At 37.2% G+C, this 22,440-nt stretch overlaps 1 protein-coding gene across 7 annotated transcripts in view; it reads left to right on the top strand.

Moving 5' to 3' along the window:
• Positions 1-22,440, top strand: part of RNF182 (ring finger protein 182) — a 60,914-nt gene that overhangs the window by 5,782 nt on the left and 32,692 nt on the right. The window contains exon 1 of one of the 7 annotated variants that reach the window (XM_070403437.1): positions 16,066-16,151. The exons of 4 other annotated variants lie outside the window; for them this stretch is intronic. The gene's annotated coding sequence lies outside the window, so the exon portion shown is untranslated. Of the gene's footprint in view, positions 1-16,065; positions 16,152-22,440 lie in introns of those variants that run through there. 2 more of the 7 variants (XM_070403435.1, XM_070403433.1) reach the window with 2 other exon arrangements.

Here is a 22,440-nt window from a genome sequence, read left to right as displayed (position 1 = left end):
AGGTCACGGTTCAATTCCTGGTCAGGGCACATGCCCAGGTTGTGGGCTTGATCCCTGATGGAGGAGTATGTGGGAGGGAGCCAAATAATCATTCTCTCTCATCATTGATGTTTCTCTCTCTCTCTCCCTCTCCCTTCCTCTCTCTGAAATCAATAAAAACATAGTAAAAAAATTTAGACTCACCTATTCTTTTCTTAGCTAACTCTACTCTGTCCTAAGGACTAAGTGATACTCCTGTCACTCTCTTTCAAGAGAACTCTCTGTATACCCCTTTAAAAAACAATTTAGCTGTTGTTTAAAAACACATATAGCTGTTTGTTTTGTGTGTGCTAGATTGTAAGCTTCTCAAGAACTATGTCTTATTCATTTCCAAAGATAAAGTATGTACAAGTATGCTTTTCCCTAATTGAATTCTTAGAAAAATTTTTATGTGACATAAAATTATTATGTTTTAACTAGTTCCAAAGTCAGTATTGAGGGCCTTAACACAATCAATTTTAGGGCCATAGGAAACTGACTCAGGTTCCTTATAGTAGTACTAGAGGCCTGATGCATGAAATTTGTGTGTGTGTGGGGGGGTGTCCCACAGCCTGGCTTGCGCCCTCTCGCATTCCCAGACCCCTCGCTCCTTACCGCCCCCCTGCTTGCTCCTTACACTTGGCTGGCAGCTCCTTAGCGCTGCCATGGAGGTGAAGAGGCTCCCGCCACCCCCTGCTGTGCTTGCCAGCCATGAGCCCGGCTTCTGGCTGAGCAGGGCTCCTGCTGTGGGAGCACAGTGACCAACCGGGGGCAGCTCCTGCATTGAGTGTCTGCCCCCTGGTGGCCAGTGTGCACCACAGCTACCGGTAGTTCTGGTAGCTGCTGTAACGGTCACTTAGGCTTTTATTATATAGATTACATCAGTTATCTAAGTTTCAAAATATATCATTAGGGCACTTTAAAGTTAATTTGAGCTTTTAGTTACTTGATATACAACATTAGAAATCAAATATCACAATTCTGTTTTTAATTATTTGGATTCCTGATGTTCATGTCTTAAAAAGTTACATATAAAAAGCATAAAAACCCTATTTAGCTTAATTTTATACTAGCAATTATGAATAAGCTTTTGATTCTGGTAAAAGACAGCAAAAAATAGATATCCAAAACCCGTTTACATTTGTCTTTATAATACTTCTATTACTTTAACTCTTCTCTCCTCTTTTCATCCACCCTTATAAACACTTGTTCTTACTATCTCCACAGAAGGCTCACGAAACAGTTTAATTTCAGGGGGTCTTTCTTATTTAAGTTATATGAAAAGTAAATTAATAAGAGATAGGAGTTCATAAAAGCAAGTAATGAATCATAGTTCTGCAGGTTCGTTAAATAATACATATTGTAATAGCTACCATCTGTCGAACACTTACTTGGTGCCAGGTCCTCTATTAAGTTTGCTACACAAACTATCTTTTGATCATCACAATAACTCTTGTTTCCTCATCTATGAGATGTGAATAAATATCTTATCCAAAATTGCACAGAGTCAGTACATTTAAAAACATGATTCATGTGGATAAATCACACTCTGAAGTTGACTATGATTGCTTTGTCAATTACCAGCAGACAAAGAATGCCTTCCCGCTGCAGTGAAGATGCGTTCAGATTATGTGCTTTGGAAAGAGGGCCAGTCGAGGACTGCCTGCTGGGGAAGGTTCAGAGTGGTAGGTGTGGTCAGTTTAGGTAGGGGAGAGGGTTCTAAGGCGGTAACCAAGACAAATAAATTTTTGTTTACACTTATTGCTGCAGAATCCAGGTGAGGTTTGGGGTAGAAGGAGGGGAGAACTCTTCCCTTCAAATATATTTTTTAGCATTAAAAACAAAATTAAATGAAATTACCTTTTCTCTCCTGAACTCATTTTAATTTTATACTGTGTCTTGGATTGGGAATTCATGTAGAAAAGGGCCATAGAGGTAATATAGGATGAAAATAAATGAAAAGTAATTCAATAAATGCCATATACCTTAGGCTGTACTCTTCTAGGATACCAGAGATCTGGAGTATTGGGTCAGGAAGAAGTTAGAAGCCTTGAAAACTGTTCTCATTTGGGTCATTCCCCTGTATACCATGGGTTTCCTCCTGAATTCTTAGTGCAAAAACCTTTCTTGATAGCTACTGGGGAAAAAGAAGAATAAGAGACTTTTAGTTAAAAATCTTACCAGCCTATAAAAGCTCACTTTTATGAACACTAGTTACTATTTTTGTCAGTGTGAGCTCTTTTTCACATTCAAGGGCAATATGAAGAGCATGAATTTTGAAGCCAGACAACCTGGGTTGAATCCTGGCTCTGCTACCTTCTAGCTGTGTGACCTCCTGGCAGCTGCTTAACCATACTATGCCTTCATTTCATGACCTGGAAAATGGGGAGACTAATATTACCTCTCTGGGTTGTTGTGAGGGTTAAATGAATTAATCTTTGTAAACTACTTACTTATTAGCTATTAAGAGTAAGTTTTGTGTACGGAAAGGACAACTAATATATATGTATATCACATATATAAATAACAGGTAAAAATAAAATCTAGATTTCTTTAGGCCTTTAAAATCCAATTTATCTTATTCTGTTTATAAATCTGGTAAATGTGAGCAATCATCTTTACTTTTTCTTTGATGAAACTTTAGTTCAAATTGAACAGATTCAGTTCCTTTAACTGTCAGTCTCATTTACAAACTTAGGTAATAATTTAAACCCTTAAATATTTTCAATTGCAAGTATAAACTTAATGTATTTAATTTTCTGTTTAAACAAATCAGATGCTTATTGAGCAAATTTATGACTCAAATGAGTAAAACCTTTCCAAATACAAGCTCAAGTTCTTTTGCCTGTTCCATCACTTCAAAACTTTTACATTTTAAATTTTATTTTATATCATATTTTACAGACATAGCCAAATCTTCTTGAATATTTCAATATAAATAAATCATATATCTAAATTTATAACACATTTTAAACTAGCATCATAAAGCTAATCTGCCAGTTTATGTCAGATTCATTTAAACATTAAAAACATAATTATTCACAAACTGTTATAATTGATGTAAAACATATTCTTTGGCTTTTCTAAAAAGTATTAATATGAATCTGATTTTCTTCATCATCTCTGCATTTAATTCTAAACCTTCTCTAGATTGGAAAGCCACTTACCCACTAGAAGGAAGTGTATTATCTCAGGGAAGCTGGCAGTACCATTTCAGGTGAGCTTTGGTTAACATACCATTCCATATTGATTTCAGTTACTGCTTGACCATTTTTCATTGAAATATGGTTCCTTATTGGTCACGGATTTAAGGCTTAGATACTGCACCTGGGCTGCATAAAATTCTGGATAGCTCTTTCTGTGACATGGATGGATAGGTTTGGCCTCCTTTTATAGTCACCATGACAACAGATGACTTCAAACCACGCTTTTCAGATAGTATCAGTATTTTAATCCTTAAACCAGTGCTGTCCAATATGTAATATTGTTCCAGGTAGCCATATTAAAAAAGCAAAAAGTAATTAATTTTAATAATAGATTTTATTTAACCCAACATATCCAAAATAACACCATAATTTCAACATGTAATAAGTATAAAATTATTATTATATATTGGTTTTAGAGAGAGGAAGGGAGAAGGAGAGAGAGAGAAACATCAAGGAGAGAGAAACATTGGTTGGCTGCCTCCTACAGGCCCCCAACTGGGGGTGGAGCCTGCAGCTGGGCATGTGCCCTGACCAGGAATCAAACCAGCCACCCCTCAGTACATGGAATGACGCTCAACCAACTGAGCCACACTGACCAGGACAGTATAAAATTATTAACAAGATATGTTACATTCCTTTTTTTTTTTAAAGGTAGGAATGAATGAGTCTTTAAAAAAAAATTTTATTGATTTTTTACAGAGAGGAAGGGAGAGGAATAGAGAGTTAGAAACATCGATGAGAGAGAAACATCAATCAGCTGCCTCCTGCACACCCCCTGCTGGGGATGTGCCCACAACCAAGGTACATACCTTTGACTGGAATGGAACCGGGACCCTTCAGTCCTCAGGCTGACGCTCTATCCACTGAGCCAAACCGGTTAGGGCCATTCTTTTATTTTTTTTAATGAAGACTTTGAAATCTGGTATGTATTTTATACTTAAAGAATCTCCCATTTTGGATGCTAAATTTTCGGTAGTTACAATGAAATGTTGTACTGCCAAAATAGTAAAGTTGTATTTGACGGAAAAATATTGCTTCTGTTTCAAAATTTAAATAAAATAAAATTAAAATTTTAGTTGTTTAGTTGCACTAGCTACCTTTCACATGCTCAGTAGCCACACGTGGATAGTGGCTCCCATATTGAAAGTCCAGCCCTGGATTCTGCATTCAGACCTCCTCCTCTCTTAATTCTTTGATCAGCTTTAGGTTGTGCCCCATGCCTGTTTCAGATAGCTTCTTTCACACAGCTGGTTCTTTATTTCTCTAGGCCACAGGATTTTAATGACATATGATTGATGTCATTTTATTAAATTCAAATATTGCAATTTTTGTCTTTTTTTTCCTGAGTGAATTCTCAGACACTTTAAAAAATTAGTTTACAACTGCATTTGTTGCTTCAAAGGTGGTACAGTGGGGTGAGCTTATTTCATCTCTGTAATTCATCTTTTAGATGGGAATGTTAAGACTTGAATGTAATCTATGTGTGACTGGCAACCCTCCTCCTTTTTGCTGCTCATTATCCTGTTATCTGAGACAACCACTTCTTCCCTTCTGTTCTCCCCTCAAACCTATACCCCTGTCTCCTCCTTTACCCTCTTCAGATGCCCTTACTTCTAGGGACTTCTGCTGGATCTTCAGCCTTATCTGCTTCTCAGCCCATACACACTACCATCTCCCATGGGACCCTAAGTGACCGAGCTCCTCTCTGCAGCCACCTCCTTCACTTGTGCATTGTATTCTTCCCATCTTGCCCAGTCCTGGATAATGATTTCTCTGTCATCAATTTTCCTCATTATTGAGTACTTTCCATCAGTTTATATATAGTAGTATTATACATTGTATTAATTTAAGCTCATCTTGAAAACAAACACAAGCCCTGCTGGTGTGGCTCAGTGGTTGAGTGTTAACCTATGAACCAGGAGGTCACCGTTCAAGTCCTGGTCAGGGCACATGCCTGGTTTGTGGGCTCTATCCCCAGTAGGGGGCATGCAGGAGGCAACTGATCAATGATTCTGATTATTGATGTTCCTATCTCTCTCTCCCTTCCTCTCTGAAATCAATATATATATGTTGATTTCAACATATACAACATGATACTTTCTTACCACCTGCATGTTTCTTCAGCTTCACACCATTTCTCTGTTTTCCTTTATAGCAAAACTTCCTGAAAGAGTTGTCTACACTGCGCTTTCCTATTTCTGTCCTCTTATTCTTGAATGTATCCCGATTAGGGCTTCACGCCCATCACACTGCTGAAATGCTTCAGGGTGATCTTTCCAAATCCAGGATTAGTTCCCAATCTTCCTCTTGCCCAACCAATCAGTAACATTTGACGGTAGATCAATCCTTTCTTCTTGAAAGACTTTGTTCACTTGGTGTATGCATTAGCTGTTGCTTTAGTAATACTGCATTTCAAACCACCCTCAAATTCAGTAGCTCACATTTACTCTTTTGTTCATGGGTCTCCTATGATTGTATTTTAGCTGATCAAGGATGAGCTGAGTTGGGTGGTCCTGCTCCAGACTGTGGATTGGGTTTATATCTGCTCCTCCTGCATTTGTTCTGGGATTTATGCTGAAGGGACTACCCAGGGTTTGTTCTTGTCATGGCAAATTATTGGGGTCCAAGAGTAATGTCAAACCACATAAGCACACTGAAGGCCTTTTATTTCACCTTGCCCATGAACATTCCCATTGGCTGAAAAATTCACATAGCCAGGCTTAACATCAATGGGCAGTGAAGCATACCCCACTCACAATTGGGAAATAAATGAGAGTGAATATTTGCTGAACAATAATGCAGCACATCACATGTGGCCTCCTGGATTCCTTTCTTTGATTCTCTGCCCATCTCACTGGCTTTCCTGCTCAGTGTCCTTTGATGGTTGCTGCAGATCTCTCCAAACATTGCAGTGTCTGCAAGTCCAGACTTTGGATTCTTTCCTTTTTTTTGGTCCATCCCATTTCCTAGGTAGCTCATCTTGTCTCGTGACTTTAATATCAGTTACCTGCTGATGAGTCTCAAATTCATACCTTCAATAGAAAAATTTTCCCTTAATTCCACTTGGATGTCTAAATAGGCACCTCAGACTCAACATATCCAAAAATGAACTCCTGATTCCCTGTATCAATACCTTCCCAGCCTGCTGCTCCCACAGTTTTTCCCAGTTCATTACATGGCATTGCCATTCTTTCAGGTGCTTTGGCATAACTTTGGACTTCTTTATAGCTTGATTTTCTTTTTATACTTTAAATTGAGTCCATTAGCTGCGTTGTTGATTCTGTCTTCAAATTTGATAATTTCTCCCACTGTAGTACAATCTATTACCATTTCCCCAATTTTTTTAATTGCAGGTAGTTTCCAACTGGTCTCCACGCCTCTTCCTTTATAAGGCAGAATACAGTCTATTTCCTAGGTAGCAGCGAGGACAATCCTTTGAACTTCAAATCAGATCCTATCATTCCCCTGCTCAAAAGACTCTGATGCCAAAAGAAAACTAAATAACACCCCCTGCCCTATTTCCCTCCTCACTCAGAATTCATGGCAGAGCCAGTTCAGGGCCTGCAAGGCCTAGATGCTCTGGCCCCTGCCAGCTCTGCCCCATCCACCTTGCACAAGCACTCCAGCCTACTGTGCTCTGAGCACACCAAGCCTGCTCTGGCCTCTGGGACTTAGCACTGCTGTCCCTTTGCTGGGACTGCTCTTTCTTGAAATATTTGTAAGCTCACTTCCTCGTTTCTTTTAGTTTTGGACTCAAATCTTATCAGAGTGGCCTTCTATAAAAAAGTACTCTACAAAAAATTGTGATCTTTTTGTCTTCTGTACTCTCTGCCCCTCTTGCCTGTTCTTTTCTGTAGCACCGGACACAACATGTAAACAAAAAAGTATACATTTGTCTTCCTCTTTCTTCTATTGTGTAAAATCCATAAAGACAGTGGTTCTGTGTTTTTTTGTTTTGTGTTTTTTTTTGCTACTATATTCTCAGCTTCTAGCACAATGCCAGGAATAAAGTAAGTGCTCAGTAAATATTTATTGAATGAATAGAATAATTTTATATGATGCCTGTTTCCAGCACACAGTGATCAGTCTTAGAAAACTCCAGAATATTATAGAAAAGTTTTCGATTTATGTAGTCAAGGCTCTGTGCTTGGTGGTGTCGGGTGGTTGTTTCCATAGCTTATTGAATGGCCCCAAAGAAGAGCACAGAAAATTCCATCCTCTGTTCTGTTAAACAGATCAAATTTATTTATTTGGTAAAGTTTGAGACATCTATAATCACTACCATTTCCATGGCAGAGACTTCATCTTTTAACTGTTTTTTTTTTTGAAGTCTTAAAAAAAAGGTACTGTATAGTTCCCCCCTCTCCTCAAGGCTTTGGAAAAATGGATATAAACAATTTGAAGGTAATTTTGGACCCTTGCTAAGTTAACATGAGTTAGAATTTCTTTCTTTTTTTTTTTAAATTAAATCTTTATTGTTCAGATTATTACATTTGTTCCTCTTTTTTCCCCCCATAACTCCCCTCCTTCCAGCTCCCACCCCACCCTCCACCCTCACTCCCCACCCACTGTGTTCATCCATAGGTGCATGATTTTTGTCCAGTCACTTCCCGCATCTCCCACACCCCTTTTTCCCCCAAGAATAGTCAGTCCATTCCCTTTCTATGTCCCTGATTCTATTATAATCACCAGTTCATTCTGTACATCAGGTTATTTATTCACTTGATTCTTAGATTCATTTGTTGATAGATGCATGTTTGTTGTTCATAATTTGCATCTTTACCTTTTTCTTCTTCTTCCTCTTCTTAAAGGATACCTTTCAGCATTTCATATAATACTGGTTTGGCGGTGATGAACTCCTTTAGCTTTTCCTTATCTGTGAAGCTCTTTATCTGACCTTCAATTCTGAATGATAGCTTTGCTGGATAAAGTAATCTTGGTTGTAGGTTCTTGGTATTCAGCACTTTGAATATTTCTTGTCATTCCCTTCTGGCCTGCAAAGTTTCTGTTGAGAAATCAGCTGACAGTCGTATGGGTATTCCCTTGTAGGTAATTGAGCCTCTTTCTCTTGCTGCTTTTAAGATTTTCTCTTTGTCTTTTGCTCTTGGCATTTTAATGATGATGTGTCTTGGTGTGGTCCTCTTTGGATTCCTTTTGTTTGGGGTTCTCTGCGCTTCTTGGACCTGTAAGTCCATTTCTTTCACCAGGTGGGGGAAGTTTTCTGCCATTATTTCTTGAAATAGGTTTTCAATATCTTGCTGTCTCTCATCTTCTGGCACTCCAATGACTCTGATATTAGACCGCTTAAAGCTGTCCCAGAGGCTCCTTACACTATCTTCACACTTTCGGATTCTTTTTTCATTTTGCTTTTCCAATTGGGTGTTTTTTGTCGAATCTTTGGTTTGATTATTGTACTCCTCTGGTCTGCTATTGGGTATAATATTCTTTATTTCAGTCCGTGTATGCTTACTTTCTAATTTCTTTATCGTAGCATCGAGGGTCTCATTAGTTTTCGTGAGGCTCTGCACAAATTTATGGCAAGCCCTCAAAATTGCGATTCTTAGCTCCATATCCTCCATTTCTGTCATGTTTTTTTGTCTCCGCATCTTTTATGCTTTCTTGGTGCACCCCCTTGTGGTCTCTGTGCGCAGTCTTGTCTAGCCAAGCCTTAATTGTTGTAGTTAACACTAGAGGGATTTGACCCCCAGGACGACTGGCTATAGGAATCAGCTGTGTGGAAAACGTCTGCCTTCTGGGGAGGCGCTAATCCAGCCTTTGCCTGAGGCGATCGGCAAATGGCTGTGCGCAGGCTTTGGGCGGGGCGGGATCAACAGGGCGGGCGGAGGGAGCAGTTATGGCCACGCTCAGTCCCGTTCCCAGAGGCTCTGCTTCTCAGAACCCCGGCAGCCGCTGCAAACCTCGGAGAGAAAGCTGCCCTCAGGTTCCAACTGATGCCGGATAATCCCGCTTCTCCCGTTTGAGTCTGGGTCCCTAGAGACTCGCCCGGATCTGGAGCCCAGAGTCTGAGACTCACTCCCGACCGAAAACGACAACCGCGCCCTCAGCCACCAGCCCGCTTTGCGCGCGCACCTCGGCACCTTTGTATTTTCCACACTGCGCCGCCTCTGAGCCTCGATTTGCTGTTCTCTTTCCTTCTAGTTGTAGAGTCTCTCTTCAGCCAGCCTTCCTGTGGTTCTGGGTGATGTCCGTTCAGTCTTTTAGTTGTATTTTTGAAATGGTTGTTTGCGGCAGCGGTCTCCGGTGTTTACCTACGCCGCCATCTTCCCCCCGGTCCAGAATTTCTTATGTGTAATTTTAGGGCTAAGAAATAAAAGGAAACCACCTAAAACTCACTTCTCTATGAACTTGAATTAACAGTTTGTTTGTAGATATTCAAGTACTGATGGTAATAACTAGTACTTTAAAAACATGGTGTCTCAGGGTGTGGGAAGAAGTAGAAGAGGGTAAAGGGGGATAAATAGTGATGAAAGGAGACTTGGGGTGCTGAACACACAATGCAATATATAGATGATGTAGAACTGTACACCTGAAACCTTTATAATTTTATTAACCAATGTCAATACAATAAATTCAATAAAAAAGAGCTAGAGGCAGCAAAATATGTCTTATAGTTTTTTGATGTATCTGTTTTTAAAATTGAAATAAATGTGTTTTCTGGGGGGAGGGGTTGGGAAATTGTGCTTTAACAAAGTTTTTTTTTAAAAAAATATATTTTATTGATTTCTTACAGAGAGGAAGGGAGAGGGATAGAGAGTCAGAAACATCGATGAGAGAGAAACATCGATCAGCTACCTCCCGCACCCGCCCCCACTGGGGATGTACCCGCAACCAAGATACATGCCCTTGACTGGGATCCAACCTGGGACCCTTCAGTCCGCAGGCTGACGCTCTATCCACTGAGCCAAACTGGTTAGGACTGCTTTAGCAAAGTTTTTAATGTGTTAGTGATTGAAATATGAACAGACTTCTGCACAGCAAAAGAAATCATCAACAAAACAACAAGAGAGCCCACTGCATGGGAGAACATATTTGCCAATGTTATATCTGATAAGGGTTTAATCGCCAATATTTATAGGGAACTCATACAACTTAACAAAAGGTAGGTAAACAATCCAATCAAAAAATGGGCAAAGGACCTAAATAGACACTTTTCGAAAGTGGACATACAGAAGGCCAAGAGACATATGAAAACATGGTCAAATTCATTAATCAAAACAACAATGAGGTACCATCTCACATCTGTCAGAATGGCTATCATCAACAAATCAACAAATGACAAGTGCTGAAGAGGATGCAGAGAACAAGGAACCCTCATGCACTGCTAGTAGAAATGCACACTGGTGCAGCCACTGTGGAAAACAGTATGGAGTTTCCTCAAAAAATTAAAAATGGAACTCCCATTTGACTCAGTAATCCCACTTCTAGGAATATATCCCAAGAAATCAGAAACACCAATCAGAAAGGATATATGCACCCCTATGTTCATAGCAGCACAATTTATAATAGCTAAGATTTGGAAACAGCCTAAGTGCCCATTAGCAAGCAGGTGAATGGATTAAAACCGGGTGGTACATCTACACAATGGAATAATATGCTGCTGTGAAAAAGAAGGAACTCTTATTTCTTAGCCCTAAAATTACTCTTACCCACAACAGCATGGGTGGACCTGGAGAGCATTATGTTAAGTGAAATAAGCCAGTCTGAGAAAGCTAAATATCACATGAGCTCATTCATTTGTGGAATATAATGAACAACATAAAGTGATGAACAAATATAGATCCAGAGACATAAAAGCATCAAAGAGACCGTCAAGCTTCAGAGGGAAGGCAGGGGAGGTGGGGTAAGGGGGAGAGATCAACCAAAGGACTTGTATGCATGCATATAAGCATAATCCATGGACACAGACAGTAGAGGGGTGAGGGCATGTGCTGGGGTGGGGTGGGAGCAGCCGGGGAGAGGTCAATGGGGGAAAAAGAAGACATATGTAAAATTTTAAACAATAAAGAACAATAAAAAAGGATTATGAACAGACTGTACAAAATACAAAATATATCCCCACTCCCAGCCTGGGAATTAAATTCTGCATTTTGTTGTGTCTGATGTGTATGTGTCATTTATGAACTTTTTCTTTCTGAGCTTGTGCCCAATGTTTCCCAAGAAGTGAACAGACTATTGAAGGTTATTAAATCAGCTGTTAGGTGCTAAAAGATGGAAATGAATCAAGAGTGATTCATTGGTGCATGGTCTGCCTTGCTGGTTCACTCTGCCCATATTGCATAGATGGGAGGTGCGTGAGATTCTGGGTTGGAATCCTGGCTTTGCCATTTAGTAAATCATGTGACCTAGAGCATGTTCCCTGACTTCCCTTACAAGCTTCACTGACTTTATTACAAAGTGTAATACTAATGTACCTATCATGGTGAAATATTAGAGGGTTAAAGAATTAAGTGAGGTAATATATGTATTTATGATTTATCAGCTTATTTATTGTTTCCTGTTAGGTATATAATATTGTTAACTTGGGGAGATTATAATGCAAGTGGACAGTAGTATTACATTTCCATTTATATGGAAAGATGGTATAACCATCTTGGACATAAACTTTTCTAGTAGTGTGCTGGGGTCCAACCCCAGCGGGTCCAGGGGTCTCCAAAGGTGTGGACGGAATCGGCGAAGAAGGAATGACACGAAGACAGCCTTCAGTTGATCAGCAGCCTAGTCAGGACCTCTAGCCAGGATCTCCAGCCAAAGTTCTGGTCGGAGTTCTGGTTAGGAACTGATGAGGATCTGATGTTTATTGTCTTGTTACATCCGTATTTATACCAGCCGATTTTAATCCTGTCAATTTCTATTACAAAGGTTAGGGCGTTTCTTATCTCCATTCCAGGGAGTAAAGATTATGTAGCTTAACTACCCGCCTGGCACTTAATTAAGGGGTTGTATCCCCTCCCTAACCTCAGGGAAAGATCCCCACCTGGGGAAACAACCTTTCTCGGAGAGGTGACCTTGGTTAAAACACATGGCGCTAAAGGGAGCAAACATATTAAGAACAGTATGCTATATATGCCAGGTCCATTGAAACATATGCTGTGCAGATGTTTCTTTCCTGCAGCGACTGTGTCAAGCAGCAAGGATGGACCGGCTTCCGGCAGTAGTGGAATTGATCTGTGTTGATTTAAAGGTGTTATTGTCATTTAGTGATAGCAGTTTCATTGGAGTTAAGATACATCTGTATTAGTGTGTGTTCTTGCAACTGCTATTCCCACCTGAGTACATGGCTGAGATTGAATAATTTAGAGAATGTTGGGAACAAATAAATCTGTTAGGATAAAGTAGGAATTTATTCCTTCTGGCAAATGATGGTGGTATAAAGTTTTAAAGAGCAGGGTAAACAACTTTTTCTATTAAAACTTATATATGTATTGTTCTGAAGGTGTCAATCTTGGACTTAGCCCATCAAGTTTTGGTTTTATAAGAGGATATATTAATTTACAGAGTATATTTATACAGGTAAAGCAAATGGCACATGTACAAGGAGGAGATCAGGAGCCAGTGGACATGGGGCTGGAATAATGCCATCACTGGGTAGGGTTGTTGTGCGGATGAATGATGGGTGGATGGATGTAACATGTACAACTCATATGATGGAGAAAATGTACTTAATAAATGGCAGCTCTTTGCTATCTGGCAAGTTTTCCTCTATCACATGACCTCTCATTTCTGCCTTTTCCCCTACATGATGAAGACTTAAAGATAATTTTAAATCATTACTTTAAAAAATAATTCTGCCATTTTACCTTTTTTTCCAAGGTCCCTGTTTATTTTTTAGTCACAAAGTTCTTTACACCTCTCTTCAAATGCAGAATCCTATTTAATTTTAAAAACTGCACTGTGAATCTATTAAAAAAATTAAGTGTGACAAAATGTCAAACATACTTAGTATGGCATTAACAATATCTCAATGAATAGAATCAGGCTTTCTTATTAAACCAAATGTACAAATAAATTTTCATTAATTGATATGTTTTATAAAACATTTTCCATGTAGCAGGGTTTTTTTTAGATGGAGTAATCTATTAAAATTAGGTCAGAAAAATAAGAATAGATATGATTAGATTGTGGGATTTAGGTTAAATATGTTGTAGTACATCCTTTTTAAAAAATATTATCAATTGCTGGGCCAGCATGGCTGAATAGTTGAGTGTTGACCTATGAACCATGAAGTTACAGTCAATTTCCAGTCAGGGCACATACCCAGGTTGTGGGCTAGATTCCCAGTGTAGGGCATGCAGGAGGCAGCCGATCAATGATTCTTTCTCATCATTGATGTTTCTATCTCTCCCTCTCTGAAATCAATAAAAATATATTAAAATATTACTAATTGAATACATTTTATCTTGTTATTTATGCCTGTAGTGATTTTTAAAATATATACCTCTTGTTTTGCTCAAACCTGATAAGTGTATTAATTTTATTGTATAATACTTGCCTTTGCATCCTTCAAACAGCTAACAGATCTCTCCTAATATCTTTCTCAGCTATACCTTTATTTTTGGTATTCTGAACTCATCTCATAGGTCTTCTTTTCATCCCTCATTTCTGCAATGCTTCCTCCCGCCCCTGGGCTTTTGAACTGGCTAGTCTTTCTGTGTGGGTGTTCTTCCATTCTTTCTTCGCTCAGTAACTCCTGCTTATTTTCAGATTGCAGCTTAGTAGTTACTTCCTTAGGGAAATCTTGCCTCACATTCCTAACCAGGTCAAACACTAGTACTCATTCAACAAATATTGGAGTGGCCACACTATTCCAGGCAGAGTTCTGAGCTCTGAGAATATTAACGGACAAGGTTCCTTTTCCATGGTGAGGAGGAGGAGGAGGAGGAGGAGGAGGAGGAGGAGGAGGAGGAGGAGTAGGAGGAGGAAGAGGAGGAGGAGGAGGAGGAGGAGGAGGAGGAGAGAGAATATCAAAATAAACAAGGAAACTAGGAGAGACAAATAACATTCGGATAATTAAATTAAGGCAAGTTTTGGATGCTACCTTAGATGAGGAGGGAAGGTAACATTTAAGCTGAGATCTGAGTGACAAGGGGAGCCCTTGATTAGGAGCAGAGCATTTCAGACAGAAGGAGTAAGTGCAAAGGTCCTGAGGCAGAGAAAAGGCAAGAGAGTGATATGAGATTAGGAAGGGAAGGAATGACCAGACTGCTTAAGGCTTTGCAGTTCAGGGTAAGAGCTTCGGTTTTTTTCTATGTGCAGTGGGAAACCATTGGAGGGCTTTTGCAGAGGTGGGGGCTGGGGGAAATGGGAATAATTTGGTTTACATTTTAGAAATATCCTTTCATACAGAGACTGGATTGTGAGGAAGCAAAAGTGGTAACAGGGAGATCTATAGGGATCCTATTGTTGTAGTCCAGGTAAGAGATGGTGTTCTTATTACACTTGTAATTTTGCATTTATTTATGTGATTAGTTGGTTGATATTGTCCTCACTGGACTGTAAGCTCCCTGAAGTCAGAGGCAATGTCTTTTTGCTTAAAGTTGTATTCCCAGTGCCTAGTCCAGAGCCTAGCATCCTATGGACACTTAGTTGCCTACTACTTGAGTGACTAGATAAGGATTTTGAGAAACAATAAGATATGGTCCATCTATGTTGATATAACTATCAATTCAGTGTTTTCCTTTTATCACATATAAAAAGATAAATGCATGTGTCATGGCCAAGGAAATTATTATAGCTAGCAGGAAAAAAATTATAGTCATAATGTCAAGGCCCTTATTCACTTATTCAGGTAAGAGTTGTAAGACCTTCATGGTTATTCTGGCAGTGTAACTGCTACAAGCCACATATTAATAAGTGGAAGGTATTTTCATGGGGAATCTGTGAGGACATTTGATAGTAAAAAAAGGGAAGCACATTAATTATAACCATATGATGTCACTGAAACGAGATTGTTACGATCTTTTAGTCATGATAATGTATGGGTAGCAAAGTTACTGAGCGTGTCTTCCATTAAATAAATATGAAAGATGTTTTAAAATATTTAATTTTTAAAAATAAGACATCTGTGATTCTTTTAAGATAGACCTCACCTATTATAATGGGGCATTTGAAATGGACCATGATATTGATTTACACAGTTTTGGTGTGGAGCTAGCCACATAACCAATTTATTGTTTTCCTTTCTCCATCTTTATAGACAATGATGGAAGAGTTTGAAACCTTTAAACAAATTTTACTCCAACAGTGGGACACATAATTAGGAGGAGCTTAAAGCATCTTAGAACTCAAAATTATATCTAGACTGAGATTCAATTATTCTTTGGTCTGCAATAAATTTAAATGGCTTGATTAATAACCTCTAGGTCAGCTGTGGGCAAACTACGGCCCGCGGGCCGGATCCAGCCCGTTTGAAATGAATAAAACAACAACAAAAAAAGACCGTACCCTTTTATGTAATGATGTTTACTTTGAATTTATATTAGTTCACACAAACACTCCATCCATGCTTTTGTTCCGGCCCTCCGGTCCAGTTTAAGAACCCATTGTGGCCCTCGAGTCAAAAAGTTTGCCCACCCCTGCTCTAGGTCATGGTTGATTGGTCTATAAATGATAGATTTTTTTCTGTCAGAGAAAATCAGCTTGAAAAAAAAATAGCCTGTGTAAAAATCTTGCATTATAGAAGGGAAGAATTTAAAAAATATATTTTTATTGATTTTTAGAGAGAGAGGAAGAGAAACATCAATGTGACAGTAGAACAGCGATTGGCTGTCTCCTGCACACCGCTTAACCTGGGATCAAGCCCGCAACCCTGGGCATGTGCCCTGACCGGGAATGGAACCAGCCACTTTTGGGTGCACGGGACAAAGCCCAATCAACTAAGCCACGCTGGCCAGGTCAGAAATTTTTTAGGTAAATGCACTTAAGAATTTTACCTTCTTTATTACTTTATTTATTCAATAATTACTTATTGAATCCTCACTGTGTGCAAGGTACTAATGACCCAAAGATGAACACCTTCTTGGGGCTAACATTACGGTGACTGGTTTTATCACTAGAGTGTGACATGAGGTCACGTGATGATGCCTGTGGAAGCACGTAGAGAGGCATCCAACTCAGGTTTGGGAGTGATTAATATCTATGCTCAATGAGGGATATCCCAGGCAAGGGGACAAGTATGGGATTGGTTTGAATGGTGAGAGTAAGGAAAAGACCTAGGAAGAGGGAACTTTGCATACTAAAGTCTAGAATCTTCTAGAGATAATGTGGCTTCTTTTGGAGAGTAGGTAGACTTGGGGTGGGATGAAAGGATGTGGGGGAGGAGGAGGGAGAGGGAGTGCTAAGAGATGTGGCTGGTGAGGAAGGCAGAGGCCAAATGAAGAAGATATTAAAATATTTTCAGCATGGGAGTAAATTAGCAGATTTGAGCTCTAGAAAATCTCTCTGGGTGCTTTGTATAGACTAAAAAAAAATTACAAAATTCTTGTACCTGGTTTGTGTTGTATGTATCATTTATAGACATAAGGAAGCATTGTTTTTTTAAGTAAACTCTGTTATTGAAGGTTAACATGCATACAGAAAAGTATACAAGTCATAAGGTTATAGCCCTATGTATTTTCACAAAGTAAGCCACCTATTTAGTAACTACTAGCCACATCAAAAAATAAAATATTATCACCCCAGAATTCATCTACTAGTATTGCTTTCTTTTAGTTATAACCTGTGCTCAGAGGGTGACCACTAGTCTGAATATATCACAATTGATTCGTTTTGCCAATTTTAAAACTTTAAACAAATGAAATAATATAATATGTACTTGTTTGGGTCACTAATTATTTCTTTGTGATATTCATCCATGCTGCTGGGTATAGTAATAGCTATTTTTTCTTCTACATCTTGATATTCCATTGTTGTATATATGACATCTAAAAAAATTATCTTACAGTTCATAGACATTTGGGTCATTTACAGTTTTTCTCTGTTACAAATAGTACTGCCATGAGCTTTCTTATACATGTATATGTGGATGTTCCTGTTGAGTGTATACCTTTGAATGGAATGCATTGTCAGTTATATGTATGATTTACCTTTATGTTATTATTTATTTAAGAGGAAGGGAGGGAGGGAGACAGGAGAGAGAGAGAGAGAGAGAGAGAGAGAGAGAGATTGATTGGTTTATAGTTCCATTCATTTATGCATTTATTGGTTGATCCTTGCCCTGACTGGAGATCAAACCTGCAACCTTGGTGTATCGGGATGACACTCTAACCAACTGAGCTACCTGGTCAGGGCTCTGATTTATCTTTGATATGGCCAAACAGTTGCCCAAATTAGTTGTATAATTTACATCAGTGTATGGAAGTTTTAGTTGCTTCTCTTTCTTGCTCGCATTTGGTATGGCAGTCATAGTGGTTCTTATGTATACTTTCCTAATAAGTGCTCTTGAGCATTTTTTATATGTTTCATTGGCCATTTGTATAACATCTTCTGTAGACGCTTGTTCAAATATTTTGCCCATTAAAAAAGGATTGTCCTTTCCTTATTAATTTTTATGGAGTTCTTTGTATTTTCTAGATACATGTCTTTTGTAAGATAAATGTCTTGCAGATGTCTTCTCCTACACAGTGTTGGCTTTTTAATCTTGAAATGTTGTTTCTATGATGAACAGAAAATTTTAATTCGAATGAATTTCAATTTATAACTCTGTCCTTTAGGTTAGTGCCTTTTGTATCTTGTTTAAGAAATTTTTGCTTGCCTTGGTGTCATGAAGATATTCTTCTGTGCTAACAAGAAGTCTTATTGTTGTACCTTTTACATTTAGATCTATAGCCCTCTTGGAATTGAATTTTGTGTACAGTGTGAAGTAGGAGTCAAGATTACTTTTATTTTTGTAAATATCCTGTTGACCCAGCATTTTTTCTGGTAAAAATCATCTTTTCTCCGCTGAATTGCAATGGCACCTTCTTCATAAATCAAGTAATCGCATATTTATGAATCTGTTTATGGACTTCATATTCTATTCTTATTGGGCTATAAAATAACTTAAATTACTTAGTCCTGATATGAGGTAGTATAAGTCTTTCAATTTTGTTTTTCTTTTTGATTTTCTTTTGTGTTTTCTTGGTGTTTAGCATTTACTTATAAATTCTAGAATCACTCTATCAATTCCCCCACACACAAAAAATTGGTTGAGATTTTGTTTGGAATTGCATTGAATCTGTAGCTCAATTTGGGAAAGTTGCCATCTTTATAATACTTCTAATCAATGAACACATTATAGCTCTCTAATTAGGTTGTCTTTAATTTCTCTAAGTAATGCTTTCAATTTATCTCTGTAGCATTTTTGCACATCTTTCATTAGACTAATTCTTTTTGTTGTTACTGCAAATTACATCTTTTAAAGTTTCACCTAATTTTTTGATGCTTGTATATATAAATGCAATACATTTTGGTATATTGACCTGGAGTGCAAGGATTTTGGTACAGTTACTTCTTAATTTTAATGGTTTATCTGTAGAATCATTTGGCTTATCTATGTGCATAATAATTTTATGATAGTTTTATTTTTTCTTGTTCAGTTCTTATACTTTTCATATTTTTTAATTGCCTCTTTGCACTAACTAGGACCTCGGTTTTAATGTTGAATAGTAGTGATGATAGTGTTTGTCCCGTTCTCATTCCCAATTTCAGGGAGAAGGCTTTCAATATTTAAAGTATGGCATTTACTTACTTAGAAGTGTAGTTGAAACATTTTCAGGTTAAGAAAATTCTCTTATTTATAATTTGATAGGCATTTTAATCATGAACATGTGTCAAGTTTTAGCAAATGCTTTTCTGCATCTATTGCGATTATCATATGGGTTGTTTCTCCTTTATCAATGTGGTAATCACATTTTCAAAAATGTTAAAACAATCTTGTATCTCTATCTTGTATAAACAATCTTGTATAAACTCAACAGATGTGCAGTGATTTTTGTGTTTTGTTGGATTCAGTTTGCTAATATTTTGTTAAAGATTTTCGTGTCTATGTTTAGGAGAGAGAGTAGCTTGTAATTTTCTGTGTGTGTGTGTGTGTGTGTGTGTGTGTGTGTGTGTGTAATGAACTTGCCTTATTTAAGTTTCAGGGGCATGCTAGTCTTATAAAATCAGTTGGGAAGTGTTCCTTTTTTACTCCAACTCTCTGGAAGAGATTGGTATTAGTTCTTCCTTAAATGTTTGATAGAAAATTCACCAGCGAAACCATCTGATACTACTCCTGATCTTAGCCAAAAGGCCAAGAAGCACTCAGTGAAGCCATCTGAGGCTAGAGTTTTCTTTGTAGGAAAGAAAATGAATACAATTACATTAGGTATAGACCCACCCAGGTTTTTCATTTCTTCTTGTGTGAATTTGGTAGGTTGTGTTTTTCAAGGAATTTGGTTATTTCATATAAATTTTCAAATTTACAGGTGAAAGTTGGTACTACAACCGTCTTCGTTTGAAAGTTTGTGGGATTTGTGTAGTGTCCCCTTTTTCATTACTGATGTTGACATTTTGTGCTTTTTTTTTTATTAGTCTTGTGTAGCATTTATCAAGTTTATTCTTTCAATGAGACAATTTTGACTTTGTTGGTTTTTTTGTTATTGATGCTTATTTTCTAAGTCATTCATTTTTGTTCTTGGTTTATATATATTTTTTGCCTATATGTATCAGTGCAATATTTTTGGCATCAATGAGCTGTTCTTTTTCTAACTTTGTGAGAACACTACTTATATTATTGATTTTCACTCTGCTTTTCTAATATATATAAGCAAAGTTCTGCATTTTCTATTAAGCCCTGGTTTTAATAGCATCTTAAAAGTTTTGATGTCATATCTTAATTTTTCTGCTCAAAGTATTTTAAAATGGCCATTGTATTTTTTGACTAATTAATTTCCAATTAATTGGGATAGTCTAATGATTTTTAACATTGATTTATAGCTTAATCCCATTGTTATCAAATAAAATGTTGTTAAGATTTTAGTCATTTTATATTTTTGAGACTTGTTTTATGGCCTGATTAGGATCACTTTTGGTAAATGATACATGTACACTTGAATAGACTATCCAGTATATTCTGAAGCTATTGGTGTGGTGTTCCATAAATATGGATTAGATAACAGCTATTGTATTAATCAAGCTTCCTATCTATTATTTTTTTCTATTTATTTTGTCAGTTACTGAGAAGTGTAAACTAAGTCTCTAACTGTGATGACAAATTTTTATGTCTCTTTTTAATTCTATCATTTTTTTTCCAAACATATTTTGAGGAAATGTTATTAGATACATAACATTTATAATTGTTCTATCTTTTCCTGTATTGGACTCTTTTGTTATAATTAAATGCCTCTCTTCAGTGCTAGTAGTGGTTCTTGACTTGATATTAGTATCAACAGGCTCTCCTTAAGTTAGTGTTTGCATTGTGTACCTTTTCCTATACTTTAACTTTTAAGACTTTTATTTTTGAGCTGTTTCTTTTATAAGCAGCATGTAGTTGGGTTTTGCTTCTTTATTATCATCTGACAATCTTTGAGGCATCTAATAAGCCATTTACAGTTAAAGTAATTGATATCATACTTGAGTATAAATTTATGTTTTACTATTTGTTTTTTTAATTATCTCATCTGTTTTTTGTTTCCCTCTCTCCTTTTCTTGCCTTTTTTCCTTTGATGAATGAAGCACTTAAAATTCAATTTTCTTCTCTGTTGGCTTGTTAATTATATATCCTGTTTTTCTTTTAGCCACTTCCCTACAACATCCATCCTTCACTTGTGAATTTACTCTAAATGAGTACTTCAACCACTTCCCTCACAATGCATGATTGTGAGAATACTTTAACTCTGTAAAAACCCCCGCTTCCTTTTGTACTTTTGCTTTCATTTATTTTAATTTCACATATGAATAAACCACATGTTGTATTATTATTGCTATTTTATGCAGTTAGTATTTATTTATATTTACCATTTCTCTTCATTTCTTCATGTAAGTCTATGTTTCTCTCTGGGGTTATTTTCCTTATGCTGGAAGAACTCCCTTTAGTATTTCTTTGTATTTTTATTTGTTGGAAATTTTCTTTATTTTTTTCTTAATTATTGAAATGTATTTTTGTTGCATGTAGAATTCTAGGTTTCAGTGTCTTTCAGTGTGTTAAAGATGTAATTTCATCATCCTTTGGGAAATTTATTTTTGTTTAAAGAATAGTTGTTAATCTCATTGTTGGTCCTTTGAAGATGATGTGCTATTTTTCTGTGCTTTAAATTTTTTTCTTTGTCTTTGATATTGAGGAGTTCTATTATTATGTGCCTAGGTATATTTTTCTTATAATTTATCCTGCTTAAGGATCACAGAGATTCCTGAATCAGTTTAAAAATGTTCTTGGCAATTATTGCATCAGATATTACTTCTCCTGGTTCAGCCTCTCCTCTTCTCCTGAAAGTACAATTTAATACATTTGTTAGACTCCTCACTATATCCTATTTGACTCTTAAACTCTTTTCTGTATTTTCCATTCTTTTTTTCTTCTTTGCTTTAGTTTGGAAATTTTCTAATGATCCATCTTCTGCTGCACTAATACTCTCTTCTTAGTGTTTAATCTGCTTTTTAAAGCATATATTGTAGCCTTATGGAGGCATAATTTACATGCCATAAGGTTCACACATTTTAAGTATATAGTTCAATGATGTTAGCTAAATTTATAGTTCCGTAACTATTACTATGATCCAGTTTTAGAACATTTATCTATCCCCAAAATTCTCTTGAGCCCAATTGCAATCTCTGCTCCCATTCCTAATCCCAGGCAGCCAGTTTCTTCAAATTTGTCTTTTCGACTCATTTAATATAAATTGAATTGTATGATATATAGTCTTATGTATCTGGCTTCTTTTATCTAGCATAGTGTTTGTTTTTAAAAAATATTTATTTATTTATTTATTTTTTGAGAGAGAAAGAAAGAGGAAGAAGGGGGAGAGAGAGAGAGAGAGAGAGAGAGAGAGACTGACTTGTTGTTCCACTCATTTATGCATTTACTGGTTGCTTCTTTTTTTTTTGTTTTTTTTGTTTTTTTTTAATTAAATCTTTATTGTTCAGATTATTACATTTGTTCCTCTTTTTTCCCCCCATAACTCCCCTCCTTCCAGCTCCCACCCCACCCTCCACCCTCACTCCCCACCCACTGTGTTCATCC

The sequence above is a fragment of the Myotis yumanensis genome, unplaced genomic scaffold, assembly GCF_028538775.1.
Source record: "Myotis yumanensis isolate MYYU_CA2020_CCGP unplaced genomic scaffold, mMyoYum1.0.hap1 SCAF_2, whole genome shotgun sequence".
Classification (NCBI taxonomy): Eukaryota; Metazoa; Chordata; class Mammalia; order Chiroptera; family Vespertilionidae; genus Myotis; species Myotis yumanensis.
Note: the sequence above shows the minus strand (reverse complement) of the source record. Positions and strands in the feature narration are given on the sequence as shown.